The sequence below is a fragment of the Hipposideros armiger genome, unplaced genomic scaffold (assembly GCF_001890085.2).
Source record: "Hipposideros armiger isolate ML-2016 unplaced genomic scaffold, ASM189008v1 scaffold_33, whole genome shotgun sequence".
NCBI classification, from domain to species: domain Eukaryota; kingdom Metazoa; phylum Chordata; class Mammalia; order Chiroptera; family Hipposideridae; genus Hipposideros; species Hipposideros armiger.
Window position 1 is genome coordinate 643,321 of NW_017731383.1, and position 14,116 is coordinate 657,436.

General features: G+C 49.9%; 1 long non-coding RNA gene across 1 annotated transcript; it reads right to left on the minus strand.

Moving 5' to 3' along the window:
* Positions 1-321: 321 nt before the first annotated feature.
* Positions 322-9,526, minus strand: LOC109380226 (uncharacterized). Its single transcript, XR_002123413.1, has 3 exons — positions 9,374-9,526; positions 8,768-8,855; positions 322-4,861 (listed from the first exon to the last, which is right to left on the minus strand). It is a non-coding gene; the product is annotated as an uncharacterized LOC109380226 (long non-coding RNA).
* Between the last annotated feature and the right edge of the window lie 4,590 nt (positions 9,527-14,116).

Genomic DNA, 14,116 nt, shown 5'->3' on the forward strand with positions numbered 1-14,116 from the left:
ACATCTCGATTCACAGGAGCATCGACCATCCAGGTCGAGGCGGCAGGCGCTCACCTGAAGTGGAAGGAGGCAAGTGTAAGGTAGGAATCAGCTCTTTGTTTTTAACTTAAATCTTTATGCTGTGCTGATGGGGATTGCCGCCGAGAAAATGTCCAAACCTGTAGAAAAGTTATAAGCATTTATTTGAGCCACATTTTTGAGGACTTGCCGGAAGCAAGATCTCAATGGACTGAGAAAAAAAATGCTCCTGAGAATGGCAGTTTTGCGGTTTCTTTTATGTATTTATAATCAAAGGAGAAAACATAAGGAAGGTATATGAAATCCATTGGTGGTAGGTTAAGGGGGCAGGAGAAAGAAAAGTGGAGAGATCTCAGATTGGATAAAAAGCAACACCAAGAAACACGTGCTTTTACGTTGGCAGGTGCAGGATAGCAAATATCTAACATTTCAGCACATGGAGAGGGTGCATGAGCACAAGGGAATGAGGGGTCTGTGGCCTCCTGCTCTGGTCTCAGTGGTTGTGCCTTCGATGGGTCGGGAGAGACAATGACCCTGACATTTCAAAGGTGTGTCATCCTAGAAGAGTAATAGGCAAGGTTCATTTAAGGTAAAGACTGACCTTTGCTAAGGGACATACAGGCCTGGGATGTGACTACCCGCCATGGCCTGTCCAGTTAGAAATCTGCCATCAGACCATCCAGCGTCGTCACTTTTGGTCACCAAGCTTGTAAGGCTTGCCATGCGGGCCCCCAGAGCTTGTCAGGTTTGGAATCTGACCCCTTTTTCTTTCACAGGAGAAATAGGAAAATTGCTTTGAATCAACTTTGGGACACTTGTAGCCACCCCTGTGTCTTGTCCAAGACTGGCAGTTAGTGTTGCTTTGGCTTAGAAAGCTATTTGCCCCCTTTCAAGGAGCAATGACTACATTCACTCTGTATCATCTATGGTATTCCCACTTCAAATGTTGTTATTGATTTTAAACATTGCTGTGATCTGGGCCACCACCGCTCGCTGCCTCAGGATTCCTCGTCTCGCGACTGCGACGAGTCGATCCAAAAATCACAAGAATACAAAGTCATCATTTCATTTTCAACTTTGTGTTGGTTCCTGAGTGGGTTCTGAATAGGTGATAATCATCCTGATTTCCCAGCGACGCGGCGTTCCTGGCAGGCCCCTCTGCCACCCCCTCGCATCACTGCGTTGGATGCTCAGGCCCCCGCGCTCCGTCCTGGAGGCAGCGGCACAGCTTCGTGCAATGACTCCTGCTGGTTGGCTGTTGGGCTGGCTCATTATTTTAATCTGTGCATTTGGCTAGGACTGTGACACGGTTTCCTTTTCCCGCAAATATGAGTTTGAAATTGAGAGGGAATCAATTCCCAGGCGGTGGAGGGGACGGAGAGCTCGCTTTAATTCTAGTTGCCACGCCTGGCGGTAGGCACTGATGTGGGCGGTGCTTACATCAGCCCAGGCCTTCCTCTCTGGAACCCAGCAGGGACATGTAGGCCACCCCAGCCAGAGGTCTGTTGAAGACCTGCATCATACAACATATGTACTTTGCTTGGTGCTGTTGGGGGCAAAGAAAAGGCCTACGATTTGAGCTTTTAAGCTGCATGAAGCGTGAAAACATATATATTACAGAGAGCGAGCGAGTAACAGTCCAACCCAGAGCAGCGCCCAGGGCAGGGAGGATGAGTGGCATATGTCTGTGGGAAGGGGAGCCCGTCTGTGGCTGGATTCCTCCCGGAGGTGGCGTGGACAACGTGTGTCTTGGAGAGGGACAGAGGACTTGGCCATACGTGCAGGGGCAGGAGCAGAGGGAGGGGAGTGCAGACCCTCTGAGACCACTACACCCCTCGCGCAAGGCTCCTTCTGCAGGGCGCAGCGTCAGCGGGAGGGGTTGCCTGCGGGGTGCGTGTACTGTGCCCTCTGGCATTGCACAGGTGAGGGTCTGCATGGGTCTGAGCAGCCAGGGAAGGGTCTGGCCCTCAACACTTTTCCCGGAGGGCCTCGGGTTCATTTTCAGTGTCATTTATACAGACTTCGTTCTTTCGAGACCAGGAGCTGTCCTGTCTTTGGTCGCTGACAGTCAAGCCCCACGCAGAGCTGAACCGCGTTGGTTTTGGCCATTCCAACAGCATTGTGATTCAATCTAGAGAGTTCTGCCTGAAGGGAAAGAAGAAATGAAGGCAGAGCTGAGAGTGTGCACTCGGGGAGGGAGGGTGAGGCAGCAGGTGCGGACCTCCGAGGCAGCAGCCCTGCCCGCCCCTGGGCCCAGCAGCACCAGGACCCCCTGGATTTTTCTGGAAAGGGCTTCTGTGTCCTTGGCTGCCAGTAACAGAAACTATAAAACAGACACTAATTGTAGCGATAAATTCCCAGGCACTTCCCCACAGGCAGCGGGGGCCCCGCCTCGCAGGGGGCTCTGGAGAGGGCTGCCCCCAGGCTTTTCCGGCAGCTCTGGCAGGGCCTCCGACAGTTTGGTGGTTGACTTCAGCTTTAGGGTAAGGCGTCCACTGTGCCACGTCCCTGCCACTCTAGGGTCCCCCTGGACAGTCCACAGAGTCGAGCAGGAGGGGCTCTGGTCTCCTGAGGCCAGCGAGATGGACAGGGCACCGAGTCCCACTGCACCCGCGGCCGGAACCGGTGCTTTGGTGTCAGGGAGAAGCGTGCTCCTGCCCCCATCCTTCAGAACCGTCCATGTTCAGCCTGTGCCCCCTACTGAGGCAGCCCATCACTGGACCGAGGGCAGCCCTCTTCTTCCTCCATCAGGGGGCCGCAAAGCCCCCCTCATGTGAGCACAGGGGCGGGTGGATGGGATGCACTGCCACTTGAGCCTGCTCGAGCCTGTCCCAGATGCACCTTCCGTCTCCTGATGGATTGCTGCTGGGCGCTCTGACCTGTGACAGAGTGGACCTGACGGAGCCCAGCCCCGGGGGACATACTGGCTACAGTCACTTCACATCCCACGGCCAGAGATCCCATCTCTGTCAGGGCCGGGAGCTGTCGTGTGGCTCTGTGCTGGGTGACGAGGGAAGGGGTGAGACTGGCCTGGCGGCCCCACTCTAGGGTCTGCACTGACTCTCCACCAGGCTGGTCCTGAGTTCCATGCCGTGTCCTGTCCCGCCACAGGGGTCCCTGTTGCTGTGGTTCTGCCCGCCTGGCTCAAGCAGAGGGGCTGCTTGCAGTGCAGGCTGGATGTGCTGTGATGCCCTTCCCTGCTCTGGGCCACCCCAAGCTGGCCCCTTGGGTGTCACCAAGCATACGGAAGGGGTGTCATTCCTAAGTGTGGACTGTGCCCCTCTTGGACCTGAAGTGGACTGACGGTCAAGACTTTTGTCCCCAGTACTTTGCTCTGGGAGGGATTTACAGGGGACACGTCCCGACTGAGCGCTCCTAAACCTCCACGGATGCCGTGAGTCTCTGAGTTGCTTAGGGTTTCCCTGCCACCCCCTGGAGAGCATGTCTTCTCCATGTCTTCAGCATGCTTGTCACTCTTGCTTCTCTGGCCCCCGTAACATGATGTTGTTAATATAGTGGACCAACGTGATGGTCTGCACAGTGTCCAGAGGGCCCATGTCCCTTCATCCTGTCTGATGAAGATGGAGAGGTACCACAGCCTCGGTGCCCAAGCCCAGGTGCAGGCGCTGCCCTGTGTGACCGACTCTGCTGACCCTCCCTGCTGGTAGGTGTGGAGACAGTGCTTCAGCAGCCATGCTTGAAAGCAGGGCTGAGGCCCAGCGGCCATGCTGGCCCTGGTCACATCCATTTCAGAGCTGTATTTGGCGCTTCTGCTTGGTAGATTTGCTGTGGTCCACTGTCAGAAGTCATGGTTGGTTTCCGTACGGCCAAAATAATTATTTAAATGGAATACAATGGGGCCTGCTAAGCCTTCATCCCTTAAATCCTTGAGGATGGCTCAGACCTCTGCAGTCCCCAGGGATGTGTTGATCTGATCTGCTGCCTTGGCAAGGGGACTGCACGGTCAGAGGCGTCTGCTTGGCCTTTTAGCCTAGGATGGCTCCCTCCATGTCAAGGAAGCAAAGCCAGGGTCCTTCCAGGTACCAGGTGTGCCCTCCAAGTATGTACGTGGAGAAGTGACTACTGCTTGGGACCAGATGACTCACTGGGCATTGTGAGTCTTTCGATCCCCAAGTATTAATGTCACCCTGAACCCTGGGTCCAAGAGTCCTTGAAGTGTCTGGGTAACCCCCTTTCCTCTGTGGATGGTGACCTAAGGGTGGCCTTTGGGGAAGGCATGGATGTCCTGACAGTTTGCATCCGCTGTGTTTTGTGCCGTTCTTCCTCATAAGGATCCAGCCAGCCTCCACTTCAGCCAGTGGTCACAGAGGTCACAGGCTGGCTCAGGCCTGGAGACGGGGCAAAGGACAGGCGTCCCCTGACTGTGTAATTAGCTCTGTGGCTGCCTGCCTACCTGTCCCCTCCCCAGTGCACATGCCAGCCGTGCTGCTCTGACAGTGGCTGTCCGCCTCCTTTCCATATTTACGCGCTGCCACCCACTGTGGGGTCCCGTCTATGACAGCAGCAGCTGTCTCCTGCTCCGGTTACAGGGGACAGAACTGCTGGCCCCAGTGAGCCTGGCACCTCTCGCCCTGCCAGTCCCTGGTGGTCTGGCAGACTGTGTGCCGGGCCCTTCTGTGAAGCATGGTGGCTGGTGTTCTGTTTCCAGCCGCTCGTGCTGTCTGCACATTAGTAGGCCGGACTCTCGGTTCCTTCCTCCACCATTTGCCACAGCAATTATGACATTTATGTTTCAATTAGTGTGGGTCATCACTTTCTCCAGACTCCCAAGAACCATCCTAGAAGCATGTCAGCACTGTCTCCCAGGGTGAAATCCTGCATCCTGGGAAAGAAAACATTAATAAACTACACTTTATTAAAATTAAAAACTGCTGGTAAAGATATAAAGCAACAGGAGCTCTCTTCATTGCTGGTGGAAGACAGTTTGGCAGTTCTTACAAAGCTAAATACACTCTTACCATACAACCCAGCAATTCTCTCCTAAGTATTTACCTAACTGAACTGAAAACATACATCCACACAAACCTGCACATAGATGTTTGTAGGCGCTATTGTAGGAGTTTGTATTCATAGTCACCCCAACTTGGAAGCAACCCAGGCCCTTCAGTAGGTGATGGGTAAACAAACTATGGTCCATCCAGATGATGGACTATCATGCCATGAACAGATGTAGAGGAGCCTTTATCCTCCATCAGGCGCAACTGATCTCACAGATTCATTGCACACAAAATTTCAAATATTTAACAGTTAAGTATCATGACTCATCGCTTCCATATCTTCCCCCTCTACCGTAACCTATCGCCAGTAACCTATCACCAGTCGTGTTTGTGACTTAGTACCGACTGTCCTCCTGTGGAAACAGACTGAGACGGAGAGTTGTGTGCAGGGCTTGTTGAGAGCACGTCCAGCACAGCATCTGTGAGGGCAGGATGGATGGAGGGTGGAGGGTGGGGCAGAGGGTGCAGCTCTGGGGCTGGGATGCCCCTTCACATCGTCCCAAGTTGAGGCCAAGGGTCTGGGTTACTATGCCCCTCATCAACCAGTTATGCTGTGTGGGCTTCCTCAAGGAGCGTAGCTTTGAGTGAGGGGGTTCCTTGGAGAGGGACACCGCTGGGGGAATGAACCTCAGTTGTGAAGGGTTCAGTGTGCCCCGGCGGACCTTAACAGAATCTGCACAGGCACCGTCTCCATTTGTGGATGAGGCCCAAGGCTGCAGAGCTTGCCCAGGGCACCGCACTGTGAGAAAACCTGGAGGCCTGTCTCGTGCTGCACAGAATGCTGACCGTGGAGGACTGACCGTTTTAAACTATTAACCAGTGCTTGGGATAGGAATTGTGGTCTCTTGCTCAAAGAGAGAATGGGTGGGCTTTCTGTGTAAAGCTGGTCTCAGGACCTCTCATGCAGGACACCTTCTCCCGGTATTCCAGTCGGACGTGGTCATAACGTCAACAATCCGATTGTCAAGAAAAGCTGAGAGCTGCGTAAGCAAGCAAGGACGCAGGCGAGGACATGGACTGCCTGTCTGTCAGTGTTAACAGTGGCAGCATTAGAAATGAGTTGGTGGCTTAGCTGGTATTTTTAGAACTCCACTTGAAAGGGATAAGGATTCTAAAACCAGGAAAGTAAATGCTGTGGAAGTCAGTAAAAGATCATAGTTAGCTTCATGCTCTTTGTAAAGATACTATTACAAATTATGTGGGAGGACTTAGCTTTAAAATTGCTTGAAAAGCGGAATTTGATCTGAGACAGGCAGCTGGATTTAAGAGAGGAAAGATGCCGTAAGTTGGGTTGGAGATTTAAAAAGATACTGTGTTTACGACAGACAGTGAGAATGCTTTGAGTGGCCTGCCTCTATGAGGGGTGTGACAATGACAATTCTTGAGTCTGAGAAACAGAAAGTAAAAAGATTGAAGAAAAGCAGATGGAGCCTAAGAGACCAGTGGGACACCACCAAACAGACGAACATATACATTGTGGGAGCCCCAGAAGGGAAAAAGAGAGAGGGCAGAGAGAAAATCTGAAGAAATAAAAACTTTCCAAATTTGATGAATATAAACATCCTACAAGCTCAATAAATTCCAAGTCATCTGAAATCAAAGAGCAGACCACACTGAGAAACATTATAATCAAAACTTTTAAAAGCCAAAGGCTTTTAAAATATCAAGAGAGAGGCAACTCATCACAAAGAAGGGACCCTCAAGATTATAAACAGATTTCTCATCAGAAACTTTGGAGGCCAGAAGTCAATGGGCTGTTATATTCAAAGTAGTAAAAGAAAAAAAACACCTGTCAACCAAGAATCTTATATCCAGTAAAATTGTCCTTCAAGAGCAAGGGAGAAATTAAGACATTCTAAGATAAACAAAAGCTGGGGGAGTTTATTACCACTAGACCAGCCATACAGGAAATGTTCAAAGGATTGCTGCAAGGTGAAAGGAAAGAATACTAACAGATAGTAACTCAAAACCAAATGAAGAAATAAAGATATCAATAAAGGTAACTACATGGGCAATTATAAAAGCTAGTATTATTGTAAGTTTGTAACTCTACTTTTGTTTTCTACACGATTTAAGAGACTAATGCATGTAAAAGAATTGTTAGTTTATATTTTGGGGCCTACAGTATATAAAGATTAATTTTGTGTTATGAACAACTAAAAGAGGTGAGGACAGACCTGTTTATTACAAAGCTACAGTAATCACAATGGTGTGTATTGGCATAAAGAGACACACAGAGAACAGACATATAGAAGAGAATAGAGAGCCCGGAAATAAACCGTCACACATCTGGTCAAATAGCTTTTGATAAGGATGCCAAGAACATTCAATGGGGAAAGGACAGGCTTTTCAAGGCATAGTGTTGAGAACACTGGATTTCCACATGAGAAGAGTGAAGTTGGACTCTTATATACCTATACAAAAAAATAACTCAAAATATTTTAAAGATTTGAATGTAAGACTTAAAACTATAAAACTCTTAGAGGGAAACAGGGCAAAAGCTTCATGACATTGGATTTGGCAATGAATTCTTAGATATGACACCAAAGGCACAAGTAACAAAAGAAAAAATGGACAAATTGGACTTCATGAAAATTTAAAAATTTTCGCATTAAAAGATAATATCAACAGTAAAAAGGCAACTCACAGAACAGGAGAAAATATTTTCAAATCATATGTCTGATGAGGGTTTAATATCTAGAATATATAGAGATTTAGAAGTTCTTTAGGAGGAATATATAGAGAACTCCTAAATCTCAACAACAGGAAAATAAACAACCTGATTTAAAAATGGCCAAAGGGCTTCGATAGACATTTCTCCAGAGAAGATACACAAACAGCTCATAAGCACATGGAAAGATGCTCATCATCCCTGATCCCCAAGGAAATGCACCTCACGCCTGCTAGGATGGATCCTATTTTTAAAAATAAAATAATAAATGTTGGTGAGGATGTGGAGAAATTGGAACCTTTTGTGGGAATCTAAGATGGTGTAACCACTGTGGGAAAGAGTATGGCAGTTTCTCAAAAAACAAAAAATTGAATTACCATGTCACCCAGCAATTCTACTTCTGGCTATGTACTCAAAAGAATTGAAAGCAGGGTCTCGAAGAGATATTTGTACACCCATTTTTATGGCATCACTATTCACAATGGCAAAACATGGAAGCAACCCAGGTGTCCATTGACAGGTGAATGGATAAACACGTGGTCCATCCATACAATGGAACGTTATTCAGCCTTAAAAAAGGAGAGACATTCTGACACACGCTACAGATGGATGGACCTTGAGGCCATTGTGCTGAGTGAAATCAGCCAGTCACAAAGGATACACGCTGTGTGATTCCACTGACATGAGTAACTTGCAAGTACTAAGAGTGGTCAGAATCATAGAGACAGAACGTAGAATGGTGGCCGGGGGCTGGGGAGTGCTGCTTTATGGGTGGACAGTTTCAGCTCTACAAGTCGAAAGGAGTTCCGGAGACAGGCAGTGGTGATGGTTGCACACCTTAATAAATGCATGTAACACCACAGAACTGTACACTTAAAAATGGCGAAGATGGGAGACCTTGTGTCACGTGTATTTTACCACAATCTAAAAAATCTCGGTGAGGCCACCTTCCTTGACTTCCCTGTGTGGACTCACCACCCTCACAGAATCCCTGCAGCCCTTTGTTTTCTACCTCCAGCCCTTCTCACCATTTAACATACCACCTCTTTTACGTATTTACCTGTACGCTGGATGTGCCTCCCACTAGAGCGTGGGGCAGGGCTATAGCTTGTTTTGTCCATGGCTCTATCCACAGCCCATCGAACACCCTGGCACACACAAATGTTCAATCAATACTGGTTCATAACAGCTTTATTGAGCTACGTCACATGCCATGCAATCCACCCATTTAAAGTGCGTAACTCAGTGATTTTTAGTATATTCGCAAGGCTGTGTAGCCATCCGCACTGATACCAGAACATTTCGTTATCTCAAAAAGAAAGCCTCTCCCCATTAGCCCCGCTCCCCAGAGCCCCAGCCCTAGGAGACCACGAATCTGCCTTCTGTCTCTCTAGGTTCACAGAACAGAGTCACACAGTGGTCATCTTGTGACCCGCCTCCTTTTCTAGGGCACTGCCCTCAGTTCATCCAGGTAGCCGGTAGCAGTGCCTCACTTCTTCCTTCGTTTTTTTTCTCACCTTACCGTTTGGTCCGCACGCCATCTTTTCTCCAGCTCAGCTCAGCCTTCACCTTCTTTGTAAATCTTCCCAGACCCGGAGCACCAGCAGGCAAGGTGCCCAGGGCAAGCGCACATCGCTCTCCTAAGCCTCAGGACTGAATTACTTACCCGCCGAGACTATCATTTCGAGCTTGCCTTTTATGAGGGTCGATTTCCTGTTTTAATTTTCTCCTGGAAGCCGTTGGGGAAGCCCATCTAAATCTCCCAGCCAACACACCTGGAAGTCAAACCCACCTTACTCCTGCCACCAAGTGGTGAGCAGCAAGCATGACACCAGTTCGCACTGGCCAGACCAGACCCCAGATGAGGGAGGCGACCAGGCCCAGCCGTGCCATTGCCATGTGTGACGTGCAAGGACTTAACGCCCCGTCGGCGCATGGCATGCGTGCCTGCCTTTACTGAGCATGTTTCAAAGCCCAGAGTTGGGCTTCTGATGGACTTGGTTAGAGGTTGTCTCAACCACTCATAGACCAGGCTGGTCGTCAGAGTCACCTGTGGATGTTTAAAAATACAGATGCTCAGCCTACTGAGCCTGACTCTCTGGGGCTTCTGTATTTTAAAAATCTCAGTGGGCTGAGAACTGCCAGGCTGCGCTGTATTCCTGCTGTCCACTGCAGGGTCTGCTCCTGGCACAAACCTCACACACAAAAAGCACACAAGTACCAAGTGAAGCAATTCGGGGAATGAATGAATGGCTGAACACTAAAGATCTTTATAAAACAGTTCTTTTTACTGAGATGAAATTCACATCACATAGAATTCCCCATTTTACAGTGAACAGTTCAGCGGCATTTGGCACATTCACAATGTTGGGCAGCCGCCCCCTCTGTGTAATTCCAAACATCCCATCCCCCGGAGGAGACCCCGCGCCCACCGGCCGTCACGCCCCATCCCTGCCCCAGCCCCTGGCCACCACTCACCCACTTCCTGTCTCCGTGGATGTGCCTGTTCTGGACACTTCACATAAATGGAATCACACGCTGTGTGTCCTGTGACTGGCGCCTCTCAGGGGGCACGGTTCCAGGGTTCCTCCGCGTGCACGGACGGACCACGCAGTGTTATGCATCTGTTGATGGACATGGAGAACAGTTTCAGTGTTGATATTTCTGTAGTCAGCTCACAGGATTCACACAGGACCCCTCTCTGCCTTGTTTCTCATGAACCTGCTCACTCCAGGGTTCTTTGATCTACACACCCGTGGCTTTCTTAGTGACATGAAGGATCATGGCTGGCTTTATATGACACTTCCGGAAATAAAGAAGTTAGCCTTAGATAGTAACTGCCGAGGGAGGCCACGCGTCCTCTTCTCAGAAAGCTCTCTATTTGTTCGAAGCTTTTCCAGTTGCTTTGATTTTAGCCTCAAAAACCCTACGGTAGGGCCCCATCCAGCCGACCCCACCTCCACCCACATCAGGAGTGCTGCCCACTTTGGACTGCACATGGCAGGACAGTCAGCGTGCGCCCCATGAGCCCAACTTCTGCTCAACAGGACGCCTTGGAGGTCACCAGTGGGCTTGTGTGCGTGGCTGGTGTCCTGTCATCACGCGTAGTGCTCCGTGTGCACCTCGCAGTTCACTTGCCCATCCTGCACTCGCAGACATGGGCGCTGTTCGCACCTTGGCCGTTCTTGTTGGCTTATCATCACTCCTGGGTGCATGGCGGGCCGAGTGGACTGCCAGCTGAGCCTGAGATTTGAATCCAGATTCGTTTGTTCACGCATTCAGCCATGTTTACTGAGAAGGTCCTGCATGGGAGGCCCTGTCCTGGGGATAGAAAGTGAACAGCACACACGTCCTGTTCTCCCGAGCGTCCGGCGTAGTTGTCACTGAGATAGCCGGTAAGCACTGAAAGCTGCTGGGGTCCTGACCTCGCTGTGCACCTTCTTTCCTGCCAAGGAACACTGATCTCCCCCCTCAGTGTGGTGACGTTTGCCAAGGTGACGCTGTGCTGGCCCTGTCGATGGGGGATTTGCTGAGTGTAGGGGCCTCGTGGCCTTGACGCTGCCATCCAACCCTCAGCCCCCAGCAAAGCAGACTGGCTGAAGTGGCACCTGAGCGTGGGCAGCCAGTCCACCAGGGGGGCCCAGGAGAGGGTAAGAGGCAATTAGATTCTCTGTCCTGGGGTCCAGCGTGAGACTGAGCCAATCAGGGTGTCTGGACAGATGCCCCCAGGCAGAAGGGGGTGGGGCGGTGACACGCTGAAGCCTGCAGTTGTGAAGAAGAGACAGTGACAGCCACGGGAAGAGTGGCAGAGGCAGAGACCCCTGGAGGGAGTTCACAGGTCCTCGGGGACTTGGAGAGTCCAGGCCGTGGGTCCCGCCTGTCCCTCTTTAGGTCCCTACAACTGGCAGCCCTTCTCTGGAGCCGCCACAGCTTCGTCCCTCTTCCTGGATGAAAACAGTGTCTTTAGGGCCCTTCAGCCCCAGAGAAAGTGAGGCCAGGCGTTTCTGCTCTGTCTGCTATGCTCCTCGAAGACCATCCTCTTGTTCTCTGACACCTCAGCTTTCAGACTTTAATCTCTTGAGAATCAACCTCCCGAAATTAAGTCACCCAGATTCCCAAGTAAGCTGAAAAGCCATTTTTCTTGCAAACCTTTTATGAACATAATTTAATACAAGGATAAACTAATAAACTAAAGACCATATATTTTACCAGTAGCACAATATAAGAGACAGATGAACAGTATTTTAGCCAAGGGAAAAGGAAAATAAAATAGAAATAAGATGTAAGCTATATTCTGTGCATAAATAACTTTAAAGAGAAATAATAAAGATGACTTCTATAACTTTTAATATATTTGGGGAGAGATGATTTAATTGCAGTAAAATGAGAGGTGATAAGTGCAGCTGAAGTTTTGCATGATCAGGATTAAGTTAGTTTTTAAGAAGACACAATAAGGAAGTATAATTTTATAGGGTTTTTAAGATTCTGCAAAATTTCTCTGCATTTGAGTGCCACAGATTTCGACAGGGCAAATCTCCCTTCATCTGGAAAGTTGCAAGTGATTTTTAAAACCTGCAAACTTCTTTTAAAATCTCATCAAACAAAATACTGTTTAGGAATAAAGAAATAACGAACTATTGATACACGTGACAACTGGATGACTGTGTAGAGAACTATACTGAGTGAAAACAAGCCAGTCCCCAAGGGTTCCATTTCCATGACAGTCACAGAGATAGAAGACAGGTGAGTGGTTGCCAGGGTGAGGGGCTTGAGGGAGGGGCGGGGCGAGGTGGCTATGGTTCTGCAGAGGACAGGGGGTCCCTGTGGTGATGGACGTTCTGTGTTCTGACCGTGCTGCTGGGTACACGGACCGACACACGTGACAGAAGCCATTGATTTAAAGACGTACAGAAACGAGCAGACGTAAAAGGGGAAATATGAACGAGATGGTGGGTTGCCAGTCAGCATGTCAGTCAGTCAATACCCTGCTTGTGATATTATACTATAGTTTTCCAAGGCATCCTCTGGGGGAAGCTGAGGAAGTGGTATCCGGGGTCTCTCTGTGCTGTTTCTTAGAGTTGAACGTGTCTGCAATTATCTCACAAGAAAAAGTTCAATTTAAAACAGGAAAAACAATCTCCTGAGTCCAGCCTTTGGGTACCACATCCGTCGGCCGTCCCAGGTGGGAAGAGAGGCTGAGAGCATGTCCTTCACGTGCCCTTGGTGCCCCCTGGGCTTGGAGCCTGTGCCCAGATTCAGGGTGCTGCTCCCTAGGCCAACGGCAGACCCCAGGAAATGTCTGCCTGTGGCCCAGGCTGCCGTCCCTTCCCGCTCAGGGATTCCGGGGGGACCCTGCCGGCCGGGAGGCACCACCCGGTCAGACCCTGCCCAGCGGGTTCATCTTCTGCCGAGCAAGCGCAGCGTTAGGAACAAGCTTATGCTTCCTGACCGCGTCGTAAGGCTCGTCAGTGTAACAAAAGTTGTACTTTTATATTCTTGCTCAGTGTGGTTTTATGCAGTGAGATTGTGGGGGTTCGTGCAGAGCTTGTCTTTTGCGAGGAGAGGAATGACTTGTGTCTTTAAACGCTATCTGGGTTTTAAGTTATTTCTAATCCTTCTCTTGGACATTGGTCTTAACCGATCGCTCTGCATGTGCCGAGGTTTTCATGGCTCTTAAAGCATCAGGAGAAGCCGTTGGGCCCCTCAGTGGGGTCACAGCGGTCCAGCTCTGACCCCTTCAACCCCAAAGACAAGCACTTGGTGGTTGACTGCGGGAAGTCGGGTAGGTGGGAGGCAGGCTGCTGCCGCCGTCAGGAGGTTCTCGGTGACGTTTCGTGTTTACCTTGTGACTGTGTTACTTTGAATGAAAATGTGGGAAACATGCCTTAAGTTCAGTCTAGGAAGTCGCAGGGATAAGTCTTCTTAATTTACAGAAATGTGGCGAGGCTTGTGTTTCTTTCTCTTCGGGCAAAGAAGTAGGTTAGAGTGTTTGCGGGAGGCAGATGTTTCTGGTCCTGAGGAGGCTGGGCTGACCTTTTGGCTCCACACCAGGCCTTTCCTCCCTGAGCTGCCCACAGAGAGACCCCACTCTGGGACCCAGGTGGAAAGCTGGTGTTTGAGGAACTCAGCCACGTGCTCCTGAGTAAAGCAAGAGAACGAACGGTTCCTGGGAGAACGGAGGTTATGTGAATGGGTAGCGTGCGCTTAATTTGAGGATTCCCCAGTGTTTTCTTAGACCCTGAGGCCTGTGACCACCCCTCACTGCCCATGAGGCGCAGGCACTCAGATGTCACCCTAGCCCGGTCTTTGTCTGTGCCCCACATCACACCTTCCACATGAAATTACTGAATAGGCTTATGAAACATGTGTCTCTGCTTCTTAAAGTATTATATGTTTATGTGCAGAGAAC